This window comes from Vicugna pacos, chromosome 36, assembly GCF_048564905.1.
Source record: "Vicugna pacos chromosome 36, VicPac4, whole genome shotgun sequence".
Lineage (NCBI taxonomy): Eukaryota > Metazoa > Chordata > Mammalia > Artiodactyla > Camelidae > Vicugna > Vicugna pacos.
Window position 1 is genome coordinate 4891398 of NC_133022.1, and position 16205 is coordinate 4907602.

At 37.8% G+C, this 16205-nt stretch overlaps 1 pseudogene; it reads left to right on the plus strand.

The window, feature by feature from the left end:
- Positions 1 to 229: 229 nt before the first annotated feature.
- LOC140691699 (actin, cytoplasmic 1 pseudogene) lies at positions 230 to 1425 on the plus strand (annotated as a pseudogene).
- Positions 1426 to 16205: the final 14780 nt, after the last annotated feature.

Below are 16205 nucleotides of genomic sequence, written 5' to 3' on the forward strand. Positions count from 1 at the left end.
TTAATAGCTAATAATTCTGTGGCTATTAAATTTATTTATTTCCTTTTTTATAATCATATTTCAGTATTTAAAACTATATATATATTATTTCTTATGAGTGTCTTATATATCTTCTTTCATGAGTAGATCGAGAAACTTTAAGCTGACAGCTGAGACCACATCCACTCCACCAGTAAAGGCCCCTCACTGCTCCAGCTTTGCCATCAGGCTCCACCAATACCAATTCAACATGGAAGATGATGTTGCTGTGCTTGTGGTTGACAATGGCTCTGGGATGTGCAAGGCCGGCTTTGCAGGTCACGATGTACCCCATGCCACCTTCCCATCCATCGTGGGGCACCCCTGGTACCAGAGCGTCTTGGTGGGCATGGAACAGAAGGACTTCTATGTGGGTGATAAGGCCCAGAACAAGAGAAGCATCTTGAACCTCAAGTACCCCATAGAGCATGGCATCATCACCAACTGGGACGACATGGAGAACATTTGGCACCACACCTTCTACATTGAGCTGCGTGTGGCCCCCGAAGAGCACCCCATCCTGCTGACCGAGGCCCCCCTGAACCCCAAGGCCAATCGTGATAAGATGACCCAGATCATGTACGAGGCCTTCAACACCCCAGCCATGTACTTGGCCATCGATGCCGTGTTGCCCCTGTACGCCTCTGGCCACACCACTGGCATCGTGGTGAGCTCTGGTGATGGGGTCACTCACACTGTGCCCATCTATGAAGGGCACGCCCTCACCCATGCAATACTGAGTCTGCACATGGCTGGCTGGGACCTGACGGACTTCCTCATCAAGATCCTCAGAGAGTGTGGCTACAGCTTCAGCACCATGGCCCAGAGGGAAATTGTGCATGACATCAAGGAGAAGCTCTGGTACGTTGCCCTGGACTTGGAGCAGGAGATGGCCACTGCCGCCTCCAGCTCCTCCCTGGAGAAGAGCTACGAGCTGCCTGATGGTCAGGTCATCACCATTGGCAGGGAGTGCTTCTGCTGCCCCGAGGCTCTCTGCCAGCCTGCCTTCCTGGGTGTGGTAGCCTGTGACATCCACGAGACTACCTTCAACTCCATCATGAAGTGTGACATTGACATCCGCAAGGACCTCTGCTCCAACACAGTGCTATGTGGTGGGACCACCATGTATCCTGGCTTCACCGACAGGATGCAGAAGGAGATCAATGCCCTGGCTCCCAGCACGGTGAAGGTCAAGATCATCACCCCCCCTGAGTGCAAGTACTCTGTGTGGTTGGGCGGCTCCATCCTGGCCTCACTGCCCATCTTCCAGCAGATGTGGATCATTTTTGTATGTATGAAGAGTCTGGCCCCTCCATCGTCCACCACAATTGCTTCTAGGTGGACTGAGTTACCTCCCACTGTTGACAAAACTGTACTTGGCGCACAATATAAGATGAGATTTGCATGGCTTTATTTGGTTTTGCATTTTCATTTCTTTCTTTTTTCTTTTTCTTCATCCTTGACTCAGGATTTAAAAATTGGAATATTCAAGGTGATAGCATTCAGTTGGATTGAGCATCCCCAAAGTTTTACAAAGTGGCTGATGACTTTATATACTTAATTTTATGTATATAGTCTTTATGGCCTTTATCTCATTATAAAATTTAAAATATTGCTCGAAACTATAATAATTTTAATTAAACCTTATCCTAGGAATTAAATTTAAAAGTTTTCCTGAATAATACTTGCTTTATCCATTTTTATACCTTCCGTACATAATAAAAAATTATATCAAGTATTGAATCATATGCTAAAGCAGTTGAAATTGTGAACAATATAGAAATAATGGCCACTGATTTAGATTCATAGAAGGTATAATCATTTCCAGTGGTTCAAAATTTGAAGTTTCCTATTACCGGGCATTAATGCCAAGATGATAGATTTCTTCTGTCTTGTGATCTCTATGTAATTGACTTCAGAATTTACAATGAAGGAGAGAAGGGGGTCATAGAGTCAACCCAATGGCCGATTAAGAGAATCACCCCTTCCAAGATTGGACCATTGTTGTTAGGGAACAAACAGTAACTTTCTGCTTTACTTGACTTCAGGCTAGGAAATTTGTAAATATTATGAAAAATTATTTGATTCACTCTCATTAGTGGGCACTAGATATAACTGAATGGAAGTAGACAATACATAGTGATATATAACACTATGATAGTATATAATTTGTAGTAAAATTTAGGAATACGTTCCTCTTTCTGGTTTAGGTTAATTGATATTGGCTCCTAGTAATTTAGAGTTTGCCCATTTTTCTGTTATTAATCCTTAAAAAAAACTTTTCATGCACTGGGGGACACTCACTCTTTAAGGAATTTGATGTGAAACATTTTTTAATGAGGAAGTCTTTGTAACATTAAAACTCACCTCCTCATTATTTATTGGTAGATTTCAGATGTATGAATTGTTTAGTTGAAACAAACAATGACAAAGTTAGATCAGTGAGTTCAAGTTTTTCTCCTACGTTAGTCTAAGGCAAGTTGCTTTTCAATTCTTAGTTTGTGAGTAGCTAAGCTTAGGTTAAGACGTTTGTTAACTTTTAATTATTTCCTAACTTTTCTTTTCCTGTACCTGATTTCTTTTTTGTTTTACAAATATATGCCCTGACAGAAAAAACATCTGAAAATCAAATCAAGCAAATTATCTTCCAGTATTGCATCTTCAAAAACTGCCTCAAGAACCAGGAGTGAATAAGGAACATGATAGAGAGGACACGTCTGTTTATTCAGGGTGTTGCTGTGTGGAAAATTATGAGGACATGTGGCTCAAACATTGCAAATTAGAGTGGGGAAATAATAAAAAACTCATCACAAATGAGGTAACATGGAAAATAGGGTAATACCTTCCAATCTAACACATAATATACTTGATTGTGTAGAAAAAGATACATTGGAAGCCTCTGTCTCTGCAGTATTCCAGGCATCTCCTGAACACAAAGAGCCAAGTGTGAAAAAGTTTTTTCCATCTTACTCCAACCCCAAGTCCCCAAAATACACTTGCCAGTTGTCTTCAAAACTTCTTTTCAAAGAAAATAAATTAGACTATGAACCTGAAACGGACACTGAACCTGCTTTTCACCAAAAATGAGGAAAATTTTATAATGATATAGAAAATAAAAAGTAAGGGACCCAGTAGCTGCATTTGAAGTGAAAGATGACCAAGAGTTTGATATGCAAATGATACAAAATAGGAACCAAAATACCACTAACTGCAAATCAGCCATGGGACTCACACACCTCAGTGTAGTGATCAAAAAAACTTTTGGGATTGTGGCTTGCGCACATGATTCAAACAAAAAAAATTCATGGTATTTCTGCTGTTTGAAATACTTATAAGAAAACCAAACCAATACAAACAGGTTCCAGAAGCCGCTCCTTGTAGATAGCTGCGGTGCTAGTAACTCTAAATTTATGGACCCTGAATTAGAATATATGAGTTCTTCTCCATCGAATCGTAATAGAACATTCAAAGTATATCTAAATGAAGAACTACAGCTTTTTTGTGCAAAAGTTTAAGTGTGAGTTATGCGGCTTACAAATAGAAAAAGAAAATTCAGCTTCAAAGATAGGTGGAGGTTATATGCTTCCACTTTGTTTTTTCTCATTATCAATGATCTGATCCATTCTGGTCCATATCTCATGTGATTTTCTGTTTGTGAAAATACCCTGTGTATTTAGTGGGGTCATCTAAATATGTAATTGCATAGAAATAGATGGTTTCTGCCATCTAAATAATTAGAAATTGGGGAAATATTTTCCTATTTTTTTGTTTGTTTCTTAATCAAGCTAAGACCCTCTGTCATTCGTTCATATGAACAGGGAAAGTAATTTAGCTGGCTAGCATGTGACTTTCTGAGCCTGAATAAACACTAATGAAATTGCTTAAGAAATGTTAACAAACTCATTTTTTTCCCAAATCTATGAGCTTAAATATAAATTGGATTTCTATGGAATGAGAAAAAAGTGGTGACTGAGAGAAGGCATAGAACCACATATTCTCACTAAACTGATCTGTTTGATGTGCTTTAGTGAGTGCAGGCTAATCTGCTTTACTAAACAATTGGCCCTTTGAATTCCATCATGGCCACTTTGAGATATTTGTAAAAATAAATACATGTCCTCCCACCTATTTTTTTTAACTTTTTTTATTGACTTATAATCATTTTATAATGTATCAATTTCCAGTGCAGAGCACAATTTTTCAGTTATAAATGAACCTACATATATTCATTGTCGCATTCTTTTTCACTGTGAGCTAACAGAAGATCTTGTATATATTTCCCTGTGCTTTACACGATAATCTTGTTTATCTATTCTATATACACCTGCCAGTATCTACAAATTTCAAACTCCCAGCCTGTCCCTTCCCACCCCATCCCACCTGGCAACCACAAGTTTGTATTCTATGTCTATGAGTCTGTTCCTGTTCTGTATTTATGTTCATTTGTCTTTTTTCTTCTTCTTTCTTTCTTTCTTTCTTTCTTTCTTTCTTTCTTTCTTTCTTTCTTTCTTTCTTTCTTTCTTTCTTTCTTCTTTAGATTCAACATATAAGCAATCTCATATTGTATTTTTCTTTCTCTTTCTGGCTTACTTCATTCAGAATGACATTCTCCATGGACATCCATGTTGCTGCAGATGGTGTTATGTTGTCATTTTTATGGCTGAATAGTATTCCATTGTATAAATATACCACCTCTTCTTTATCCAGTCATATGCTGATGGACATTTAGGCTGTTTCCATGTCTGGGTTATTTGTAAGTAGTGCTGCTATGAACATTGGGGTGCAGGTGTATTTTTGAAGTAGGATTCCTTCTGGATATAAGCCCAGGAGTGGGATTCCTGGGTCACATGGAAAGTCTATTTCTAGTCTTTTGAGGAATCTCCATACTGGTTTCCACAGTGGCTTCACCAAACTTCATTCCCACCAGTAGTGAAGGAGGGTTCCCCTTTCTCCACAGCCTCTCCAGGATTTGTTATTTGTGGACATTTGATTGATGACCATTGTGACTGGTGTGCCTTCAGGAACTTTGAAGCTGGTTCATCAAAAGTCTTATGATGAACTCTGGATATATGGGCTAAGAAAATTTGAACAGAAAATTCCAGTTACAACTTTTAACAAGTTCCATCCACCCATAAAAGTTATGACTATATTTCAGTTTTGGTCCCATCTGTGTTTCACCTCTATTAAAGTAGAAAGGCTGAGGAAGTGCACTACCTCCTCTTTGAATGCCTCTTCTTAGAGCTAGTTTTCCAGTTGGTCGAAACAACACATGAGGAAATAACTACAAATCAGTTATAATAATAGTCACTTTGACTGCATTGACTGTGATTAAAAAGAGGAAACTTTTTATTACATTTAAGAAAACACAAAATCATCTTTTTCTTCATATATTGTAAGTTCAAATTGCAACTCATATAACCCAACACTAAATTGGAGAAGATACAGCTAGTTTTCTGGTAAGTTGGCTCAGCTACCATAAGGCACAACCGATATTTACAATCTATGTTCCTTTGTTTAGAAGGGAGACACTCTGAATGGCATTAGATAAAATGTTCTGAGTGTAGATTTGAACAGGTTTGGTGTGTGTTTTCTATCTTCACTCCACTTTCACTTTGAACCTGACTCCTCCAGATAGCGAGCCTACCTTCAGGTCCTACTCAGCCTTCCTTTCATCATGCTTTTCTGTCTTGCATCCCAGACCCTCAGAGGTTTTCTCTCAGTGGAGTGATGGGATTCAGCCTGTAAACCAAAGCACGTTATTGAGTAGAAGCATGCAGACTTGGCAGCTGTCCATCAGAAAACCTAGAGCCATGGCATTCACAGAGGGAAATTCATGTTTTCTTAAACAGAGAGGAGTGCATTTTCTGTTTGTCTGTTGAGAAAGTACTTGTCTCAGTAAACATGGGGATGAAGAGAATAGAAACTGACTATGGCTTTCAGTTTTAGTGGCAGATGAAGATGCATGGACCAATTTCAGATTGTGGAGCTTGGAGTTTAATGCCTTCTTTGGCACCCCTTTGAGTAGAAACTACTTTTTCTGTCTCTGGATGACACATTAGACCTCAGAAAATACCTATGACCCCAAGGCATTGCCATATTTCTAATGAGATTTTAACTTAAATTGACCATCTGAAAAGATTCCTTCACAATGCCTTTCCAGCTGCTCAGCTACAAAAAAATAGATGAGTCACTTTACTAACAAGGCTATTTCCTTAACAGCATGAATTGTGTGGAAAGGGTGGAGGGAGGTGGCGATGAAAAATGAAACTTGATTGCTTCTGTTTGAAATAACTGTCTGATTAAAAAAACAGAAACAATAACACCACCAACAAAGAGGAAAGTGTCCTCTACCTCCAAAACAACACAATGGTTTTTTCACTTTGGATGGACCATTTCCTTTGAAATGAAAAAAAAAAAAAGTGAAGCAGTGACACCATGGGTGGCCGTAGCTCAAGATGCATTCAACCTGTAACTTCTGATTACTCAGAAATTCACAGAAAGTAAACCCAGATAAGATTAAGAAAGGCTCCAGGGACTAACAATTGGGAGAATATTTACTTGTACCAAATACTTGACTGAATAATGAATAACTATTAGCTTAAATTACAATAAACACAGTTATTTAACGGACATCTAACAATTGCATTTTTCTTTTTTATCCTCCCGAGCAGCCTCTGAGCAGCATCTTCATAGTACCTCATAAAAGGATGACTATGATTCCTTTATCTGAATAGCAGATGTGTTTTTGCTTGTTTGTTTGTTTGTTTGTTTTTAATTTGAGCAATTTTTTGATCATTTCTTTTGTTTTCTGAGATGATGCTTCTTATAATAGAGGTACAGACACTCACAAATACATTTTCCCGTGTTTGGGCAGAAGTAAAGGTTTGCTTTATCTAGAAATATTTAAGTCTTTTAAAATAAAATTATATTTTTAGACACAAAAGACCAGGTTCTAACTCAGAATTAAGTTTCCCAAACCCTGATCACCTTCACCGTCCTCTCCACCTGTGTCCTCTAGGGGTAACTCTGTTGATATTAAGGTTTATCAAGTTACATCAGTTGACACATTAAATTTTTTCTTTTTTTCTTAGAATAGCCCAATAAAGAATAAATTTGTACTCAGAAAACCACCTTGGACTTTTAGGAAGCAAATCTTTAAAAGATGGACAGGACTTTCTAGAACTGAATTTTTTTATACATACAAGAGCAGGACAGGGCAAAAGGACATATTTGGAGAGAAATGCAGTATAAAGGGGGTATTCATGAGCAGGGTTTAGGATGTTAGCTTTATGGAGAGTAGACAGAACCTGTAGAGAGGCTTATTTTTATCTTGTAGGTGTATCTAAGGTAACAGTTTGCAATATTGCTCTGGAATCTTTTACTCCTTAAATTATTCTCTCTTCCTTCCATCCAATTCAGGGAAGAGGTATGAAAAAGCAGAAAGTAGGAAGAGCTTGCTCATCTTTTGGGCTTTTTAATTATTAGCTTATCTGTTTGATTTTCAAAAGCCCCACAGAGAAGAGAGCAATGGCAGATTGGACAAAATATTTGACCCAAAGCAGTAGGCAGAGTGGGACTGAGCCCCATACAGCTTCAGGGATGTGTCAGTCTGGAGGGAGAAAGCAATACAGCACGCACAGGCCCCGGTGTGATAGTGACTTGGGTCTTGGCCGTCACCAATAATGGTGAGAGACGGCAAGATCTCTGAGTGAACACGGCTATGTGGGTGTCTGAGGAGATGGGATTCATAGATCAGCTCAGAGAGGAGTCACATGCCCCGCTGTGCTGACAGCAGAGGTGAGCCAGGGGCTTAGAAGGGCACATGTGCATTAGCGCCGAGGGAGTCTCTGCTGCTACCTGTATGGGCGAGTGCTTGAGGATCAGAGTTCCCACTCCTGAATCCCAAGGCACCCTCCAAGGCCCCAGGAGACGGAGAACTAAGAATGGGACAGAGCTTGTTTCCCACTACCTTTGTGGGTAAGGTGAGTCTCGATAAAAATTAAGTTGAGTTTTATGCTGCACAGGATTGTCTGCTTGTGGCTTAATTGAATTTCTTGGCTGAGCATCATACCTGTTAATAGGGTCAAAAAGAACAAGGACTCTAAATTTGGGTTGAGGATACAAGGAGTGGTGTTGACAAGGGAGAACAGGGAAGGAAAAAGGTCACCCTTCCATAAAGTGGTAGGTACTGGAACCATCCTATCCTGTACTCTGGGGCTAGCAGACCCCATGAGCTGACTGCATAGGAGACTGAAAAGTTTGAGCAATCATTGCTTCAGTCAGCGCTGGAAGGCTGAGCCTCTCCCTGAGGGCACAAGATGAGTGCAGTTCCTTGAAAATCAGCTGGGTAGCATTGAGACCACTGAGACAGTCACAGCAGGAGACTAGCATTGACAACTATACTGTGGGACCAATTTCCATTGTCCACTGTGTTGCGGCAGGATGCAAAGGAAATGGTTATTTGAGACAACGAATCTCTGCAGGCTTATGTGTGGAAGGCTGTAAAATGTTTTCATTGGTGTAAACTGCCATGATTCTGGAAAAAAAACAAAACAGGGAAATGAGGCACATCAAGAGGGAGAAACTGGACTTATTTTATAAGGCGGGTGATGATTGAGTTTTTGCAAGGTAATACATATGTGTTCATATCTGCACTCAGATTTTGTGGAGCAATTCATATAGAAATCATTTATATAAAGTGGTGTTTTCAGATAAATCTGTTTCATATTGCGGTTCTGATTTTTGGAATGTCGGGGGCTTATTGGGGCCAGCTGGTCTTCAGTTATTTCAGAGAAAAGATATAAGTTGAGTTCATTTCAAAGTTGTTTGTTTTCTTGAGCCAAGTAGAAGATTCTGGGTTAAGAGTACTAGGTTGGAGTCTGGGTCCAACTTTTAGGAGTGAGATTTCCTTGCGCAGACGTGCCTGACTATTTCCACATTTGTAATATAGAGATGATTGCACTGCATGGTGATGTGGAAGGAGACGTTGAGTACAGGTTGACATTTTGACCTCTAGAGATGTATGATGGATGTACAAAGGAGCAAATCATTTATTCTTCCTTAGGGATGGAATTAGAGTAAGTGACGGCTGACCTTGGGACTAGAGGTTGAATAGAATTTCACTGGTAACAACAATCAAGAAGGCAGCCCCTACACAAGTAACTGTTTAAGCACAGCAACAGAAGTGTAAGTGAGACTGTGTCATGTGCACTAAAATATTCCTGAATCAGCACCCACCCATATGTCCATGGCAGTCACCATTTTGGTAGCACGTGTTCAGCTGGAAGCACCTGTAACTCTGCCAGGCAGAGGCAGGCTAAAAATGCTAGGGAGCAAATGCGTCCAGGAGCAGTTCTTGACCAGTGGCAAATTGATCGAAGAATACATACCCCTTGAAAGCATTTGGGGTTGGGAGTTGGATAACAGGGAATAGTGTTCCTCACTGTATTGATCTGTATTTGCCCTCAGTCTAAAACCTACTTATACTGCATACCTTATTGTTTCTCTTTTTTCCTGTCTTCCTTTCCTGAATCTTTATGATGCTTCATGGGGACATCTCCCAAATAATAAAGAATTGCAAACAAATCCTTGCCCCGGGATTTGCTTCTGTGGAAAGCACCTTAAGATAGAGGCACTTGTTGGGAATACAGGGCATATGGAAATTGTAGGCAGGAGCTGATGATGACAATGTTGTTTGGAGGCATATAGTGAAATCCAGTAGAGTATGGTAATTATGTGATTAATATAGAAAATAAAGAGCCTTTGAAAGTCTAAGCAGAGGGAAAACTGAGAAGCAGAAGCAATATTTTATATCCATTTTTAATGAAAGATAATTTTTAGAGCAGTCTTAATTCACAACAACATTGAAAGTAATGGAAAGAGATTTTCCTCAAACCCTCTGCCACCACATATGCAAAGCCTCTCTCATTATCAACATCACTTATCAAAATGGTACCTTTACGAGCAAGGATGAAGCCTGCACTCACAGTTTCCTTCAACATCACCGTGCAGTGCTGTCATCTCTGTGTTACGTCATAACCGTCCAAAGTCCATAGATTACATTTGAGTTCATTCTTCGTCTTATATATTTTACAAATTTGGACAAATGTACAATGACATATACCCATCATTATAATATCATCCAGAGTGCTAAAAATGCCCTAAATATCCTCTATCCTCTGCTTCTTTATCTTTCCCCATCAACCCCCAACAACCACTGATTTAATTGTCTCCATTGTTTTGCCTTTTCCAGAATATTCTATAGTTAGACTCTTCAGCATGTACCTTTCAGACTGGCTTCTTTTACTTAGAGATACGCATTTAAAGTTCCCTTATGCCTTTTCATGACTTGACAGCTCATTTTTTAGGGCTTAATAATACTGCACCATCAGGAAGTACCATAATTTATTCATCACCTACTGAAGGGTATCTTGATTGCCCCCAAGTCTTGCCAATTATAAACAGAGCTGCTATCAACATTTGAGTGCAGGTTTTTGTGTGGACATGTTTTCAACTCCTTTGGGTAAATACCTAGGAATGTGAGTGCTGGATCATATCGTAAGAGTATATTTGGTTTTGTAGGAAATCATCAAACTCTGTTCCAGAATGGCTGTACCATTTTGCATTCTCAGCAGCAAACTTTGAGTGTTCCTGTTATTGCACACCCTCACTAGCGTATGGTACTGTCAGTGCCCTAGATTTTGGTCATTCTCATAGATGCCCAGTGGTGTCTCACTGTTTTAATTTGCATTTCCCTGATGATATATTATATGGGTCATCTTTTCTTTTGCTTATTTGAAATCAATGTATCTTCTTGGTTATATGTTTATTAGGATTCTTTTTTATTTATTATAGTTTTACAATGTTGTGTCAAATTCCAGTGTTCAGCACAATTTTTCAGTCATTCATGGACATATACACTCTCATTGTCACATTTTTTCTCTCTAAATTATCATAATATTTTGTGTATATTTCCCTGTGCTAGACAGTGTTATCTTTTTTATCTATTCTAAAATTTTGAAATCCCAGTCTAGCCCTTCCCACCCTCCACCAACTGGTAACCAGAAGTCTGTATTCTCTGTCTGTGAGTCTATTTCTGTTCTGTATTTATGCTTTGTTTTTGTTTGTTTGTTTGTTTGTTTGTTTTTGTTTTTTGTTTTTTAGTTTCCACATACAAGTGATCTCATATGTTATTTTTCTTTCTATTTCTGGCTTTCTTTACTTTGAATGATATTCTCCAGGAGCATCCATGTTGCTGCAAATGGCATTATGTTGTTGGATTTTATGGCTTAGTAGTATCCCATTGTTTAAATATACCACATCTTCTTTATCCAGTCACCTGTTGATGTACATTTAGGCTTTTTCCATGTTTTGGCTATTGTAAATAGTGCTGCTATGAACATTGGGGTGCAGGTGTCATCCTGATGTTGGGTTCCTTCTGGATACAAGCCCAGTAGTGGGATTCCTGGGTCATATGGTAAGTCTATTCCTAGTCTTTTGAGGAATCTCCATACTGTTTTCCATAGTGGCTGCAACCAACTGCATTCCCACCAGCAGTGTAGGAGGCTTCCCCTTTCTCCACAGCCTCTCCAGCATTTGTCATTTGTGGATGTTTGAAGGATGGCCATTCTGACTGGTGTGAGTTGTACCTCATTGTACTTTTGATTTGCATTTCTCTGATAATTAGTGATATTGAGCATTTTTTCATGTGCTTTTTGATCATTTGTATGTCTTCCTTGGAGAATTGCTTGTTTAGGTCTTCTGCCCTCTTTTGGATTGGGTCATTTATTTTTTTCTTATTGAGTCATATTTGCTGCTTATATAATGGAGATCAAGCCTTTGTTGGTTTCACATGCAAAAATTTTCTCCCAATCCATAGGTTTTCTTCTTGTTTTACTTCTGGTTTCCTTTGCTGTGCAGAAGCTTGTAAGTTTCATTAGGTCCCATTTGTTTATTCTTGCTTTTATTTCTTCTAGGAGAAAATTTTTGAAATGTATGTCAGATAATGTTTTGCCTATGTTTTCCTCTAGGAGGTTTATTGTATCTTGTCTTATGTTTAAGTTATTAATTCATTTTGAGTTGATATCTGTATGTGGTGTAAGGGTGTGTTCTAGCTTCATTGTTTTACATGCTGCTGTCCAGTTTTCCCAACACCATTTGCTGAAGAGACTGTCTTTATTCCATTGTATATTCTTGACTCCTTTGTCGAAGATTAGTTGACCAAAAATTTGTGGGTTCATTTCTGGGCTCTCTATTCTGTTCCATTGTTCTATATGTCTGTTTTGGTACCAATACCATGCTGTCTTGATGACTGTAGCTCTATAGTAGTGTCTAAAGCCTGGGAGAGTTATTCCTCCAGCCTCTTACTTTCTCTTCAGTAATGCTTTGGCAATTCTAGGTCTTTGATGGTTCTATATAAATTTCATTATGATTTGTTCTAGTTCTGTGAAATACGTCCTGGGTAACTGGATAGGGATTGCATTAAATCTGTAGATTGCCTTGGGCATTGTGACCATTTTAACAATATTGATTCTTCCAATGCAAGACCATGGGATATCTTTCCATTTTTTAAAGTCTTCTTTAATTTCCTTTATCAGTGGTTTATAGTTTTCTGTGTATAATACTTTCACCTCCTTGGTTAGATTTATTCCCAGATATTTTATTACTTTGAGTGCTATTTTAAAGGGGAGTGTTTCTTTACCTTCTTATTCTGATGATTTATCGTTAGTGTAAAGGAATGCAAGTGATTTTTGAGCATTAATTTTGTAACCTGCTAACTTGCTGAATTCTTCCATCAGCTCTAGTAGCTTTTGAGGGGACCTTTTTAGCATTTTTTATATATAGTAACATGTCATCAGCATATAATGACACTTTTACCTCTTCTTTTCCAATTTGGATCCCTTTTATTTCTTTCTCCTGCCTGAATGCTGTGCCTAGGACTTCCACTAATATTTTGAATAGAACTAGTGTTTGTGGGCATCCTTGTCTTGTCCCAGATTTTAGTGGGAATCTTTTGAGTTTTCCATCATTAAGTACTATGCTGGCTGTAGGTTTGTCTTATACAGCTTTTATTATGTTGAGATATGTTCCCTGTATACCCACTTTGGAGAGAGTTTCTATCATAAATGGGTGCTGAATTTTATCAAATGCTTTTTCTGCATCGATTGAGATGATCATGTTGTTTTTGTCCTTTTTCTTGTTGATGTGATGTATTACATTGAACGATTTGCGTATGTTGAACCAGCCTTGTGTCCCTGGGTATGAACCCCACTTGTTCATGATGTATAATCTTTTTTATGTGTTGTTGGAATTTATTTGCTAAAATTTTGGTGCGGATTTTGGTGTCTATGTTCATCAGGAATATTGGCCTATAATACTCTTTTTTTTTGTAGTGTCTTTGCCTGGTTTTGGTATCAGGGTGATGATGGCTTCATAGAATGAGTTTGGGAGTATTCCCACCTTTTCAATCGTCTGGAAGAGTTTGAGAAGGATTGGTATGAGTTCTGCTTTGTATGTTATGTAGAATTCCCTGGTGAAGCCGTTCGGTCCTGGACTTTTATTTGTAGGGAGGTTTTTAATTGCTGTTTCTATTTCCTTTCTAGTGATCAGATTGTTCATGTGTTCAGTTTTTCTTGATTCAGTTTTGGTGGACAGTATGTTTCCAGAAACTTGTCCATCTCCTCTAGGTTATCCAGTTTGTTTCCATATAGTTTTTCATAATATTCTCTTATGATATTATCTATTTCTATTTTGTTTATTGTAATTTCTCCATTTTCCTTTCTTATTTTGCTAATTTGTGCTCTCTCTTTTTTCTTCTTTTTGAGTTTGGCCAGAGGTTTGTCGATTTTATTTACTTTTTCAAAAAACCATCTTTTGGTTTGGTTGATTTTTTTCTATGGTCTTGTTAATCTCTAATGTATTTAATTCCTCTCTGATCTTTATTATTTCCTTTCTTCAGGTGCTTTTTGGGGCTTTTTGTTCTTCTTTTTTAATTCATTCTGGTGGTGGGTTAACTTGTCTATTTGAGATTGTTCTTCATTATTGAGGAAGGCCTGTACCGCTATAAACTTCCCTCTTAACACTGCCTTTGCTGTGTCCCATAGGTTTTGACTGGTTGTGCTTTCATTATCATTTGTCTCAAGGTATTTTTTAATTTCAGCTTTGATTTCCTCATTGATCCATTTTTTTTCAATAACATATTGTTTAACCTCCATGCTTTTCTTTTTTCTCCTTTGTTTCTCTGTTGTTGATTTCCATTTTCATGGCATTGTGGTCAGTAAAGATGCTTGAGATAATTTCTATCTTCTTAAAATTGTTGAGGTTTCTTTTGTGCCCAAGTACATGATTGATCCTGGAAAATGTTCCATGTGCACTTGAAAAGAATTTATATTCTATTTTTGGAGGGCATAATGCTCTGAAAAATCTACAAAATCTAGTTTTTCTATTGTAGTATTTAATTTCTCTATTGCCTTGTTTATTTTCTGACTGGAAAATCTGTCTAGTGATGTTATGCAGTGTTAAAATCTCCAACTATGATTGTATTCCCATCAATATCCCCCTTTATCTCTGTTAGTAATTCTTGCATGTACTTAGGTGCTCCTATATTGGGTGCATATATATTAACGAGTGTAATATCTTCATCTTGTATCACTCCTTTAATCATTATAAAATGCCCTAATTATCTTTCTTTATGGCCTTTGTTTTAAAGTCTATTTTGTCTGAAATCAGTACTGCAACACCTGCTTTTTTGGCTTTTCCATTTGCATGGAATATCCTTTTCCATTCTTTCACGCTCAATCTATATGTGTCCTTCTCCCTAAAGTGGGTCTCTTGTATGCAGCATATTGACGGTTCTTGCTTTATTATCCACTCTGCCACCTTATGTCTTTTGACTGGAGCATTTAGTCCATTAACATTTACAGTAATTAATGATAGATGTGTGTCTACTGCCATTTTGAACTTATCTTTGCAGTTGAATTGGTATATCCTCTTTGTTCCTTTCTTCTTCCTTTTGTGGTTTGGTAACTTTCCTTTTTATTTTCATGGATTTTATTTAATTTTTGTGACTCCCTTGTAAATTTTTGACTTTTGGTTACCCTTTTTTGTAAATCTATAACCCATTATTATATCTGTTTTTATTTAACTGATAGTAACATGATCTCAAACCCATCCTACTGTTAAAAAAATTTAAAATGAAAGAAAAAAAAATTCTATATTTCCCTGCCTCTCTCTCCTACTCTCAGTGATTTGTATGTCTTCTTTTATAATTCCGTGTTTTCTTTATTTGTAATTCATGAGTTATCACCTTTCCAGTTGTGAGTTTCTCATTTCTGTAGCATCCTGCTGCTTTTCTATTTAGAAAAGCACTTTCAATATTTCTTTTAGCATGGGTTTAGTGTTGCTAAACTGCTGCAGCTTTTTTCTTGTCAGTGAAACTCTTTATTTCTCTTTCTATCCTAAAGGATAGCCATGCTGGTTAAAGTATCTTAGGCTGCATCTTTTTTTCATTCAGGACTTTGAATATATCTTGCCACTCCCTTCTGGCTTGTAGTGTTTGTGTAGAGAAATCAGCTGAGAGCCTTATGGGGGTTCCCTTGTAACTTAGTTTTTCCTTTTCTCTTCCTGACTTTAGAATCATTTGTTTATACTTGAGTGTGGCCATCTTGATGATGATATGTCTTGGTGTGGGTCAATTTGGGTTCTTCCTGTTTGGGACCCTCTGAGCTTCCTGTACTTGGATATCTGATTCCTTCTTTAAGTTTGGGAAGTTTTCAGTCATGATTTCTTCAAAAACCTTTTCAATCCCCTTTGATCTTTCTTCACCTCCTGGGACACCTATTATGCGAAGATTGGGATGCTTTATATTATCCCATAGGTCCCTTATGCTATTTTCATTATTTTTTATTTGCTTATATTGTAGGTCTTCTGAATTGGTGCTTTCTATTGTCCTGTATTCTAGGTCACTAATTCATTCCTATGCATTATTTAGTCAGCTTTGCACAGCTATTAGATCATTCCTCATCTCTGTCAATGTGTTTACCCATTCAACCTGGCTCTTCTTTATAGCTTCAATTTCATTTTTGACATATTTAATATCTCTAAACACTATCTCTTTTAATTCCTTCAGCAATTTTATCATTCCTTTTTTGAAATCTTGATCTAGTAGGTTATCAATGTCTATTTCATTG